Consider the following 1,184-nt stretch of genomic DNA (forward strand, 5'->3'; position numbering starts at 1 on the left):
TGGCCTAAAGCCCTGCTCACGCTCCTGCAAGTGGGCAAAGTGGGAAGGAGTAAGAGGTGGAGTCTTGCTGGCACCCTCACGTTGGACAGGCAATGGTGGGCTCTGGCCACTTACCTGGATGGATCATTCCACATTTCCTAATTCCATATTCCTCCTGGGGCTTAGCACAACAGACGTCTCAAGTCCTCTCTAAGCGATTAGGTGGGAATTCTGGGAAAGTTCTAAAGCTGGCCTCTGACCTGGGTCCCTGTCTTTCTCCCTAGGCTCACTGTGCCTGAGAGGACCCTGCACCTAGCTCAGGATGAGGAGAGCGAGAAGGTGCCCGGGCTTGGGCGTCAGGGAAGGATGGGGCCCCACAGGTGCGTGTCTCCCCACTCAGTCTCATTGAGGAGCCCCTGTTTTGGTGCAGATCCTGGCAGCATACAGAGCGTTCATGGAGCGACTGCTCGGCCTGCTGGGGGCTGATGCTGTGGAGCAAAAGGCCCAGGAGATCCTGCAGCTGGAGCAGCGGCTGGCCAATGTGAGCTGCGGGGCCCAGGCGCTGGGGCCCGGGCCGAGGCGGGGGCAGGGCGCTCAGGGCAGGTCTGGCTCAGTCTGCTCTCCACCCCAGATCTCCGTGTCAGACTATGATGACCTCCGGAGAGATGTCAGCTCCATGTACAACAAAGTGACACTGGGGCAGCTGCAGAAGATCACTCCTCATGTGAGTGTGGCCCAGACCCGGTGGCCCGGGATGCGGGAGTGACTGGGGACTCTGGGTCATCCTCCCCCGGGGATGTCCCAGCTCTTCCGTGGCCCTGGCTTCCCGTGTGCTTTCCCGTTGGCCCTCTGTCACCCCTCAGCTTCGGTGGAAGTGGCTGCTTGACCAGATCTTCCAGGAGGACTTCTCCGAGGACGAGGAGGTGGTGCTGCTGGCCACGGACTACATGCGGCAGGTGTCACAGCTCATCCGCTCCACACCGCGCAGGTGCGCCTGCAGCTGCCCCGCCCCCTTGCTCCTTGTCTCAGGGCCCCTCTGCCTGCGCCCTAAAGCTGTCTGCTTGTTGACTCTGAGTTTCCTCCTCTGCCCTGGGGCGAGGGGAGGCAGATGGGAGCACGAACTGGAAGCCGGAGCTCCAGGGCAGATGCTGGTGCTGGCTCCTGCCCTGAGGGAGCCTGGGCAGGTGGGAGTCTCCCTAGCTCCC

The 1,184-nt window shown here is 62.2% G+C and overlaps 1 long non-coding RNA gene across 1 annotated transcript; it reads left to right on the forward strand.

Moving 5' to 3' along the window:
* The first annotated feature begins 432 nt into the window (after positions 1-432).
* LOC123460048 lies at positions 433-968 on the forward strand. The gene is made up of 3 exons (XR_006636761.1): positions 433-520; positions 611-703; positions 843-968. It is a non-coding gene; the product is annotated as an uncharacterized LOC123460048 (long non-coding RNA).
* The last annotated feature ends 216 nt before the right edge of the window (positions 969-1,184 follow it).

Source organism: Jaculus jaculus, chromosome 4 (genome assembly GCF_020740685.1).
Source record: "Jaculus jaculus isolate mJacJac1 chromosome 4, mJacJac1.mat.Y.cur, whole genome shotgun sequence".
Lineage (NCBI taxonomy): Eukaryota > Metazoa > Chordata > Mammalia > Rodentia > Dipodidae > Jaculus > Jaculus jaculus.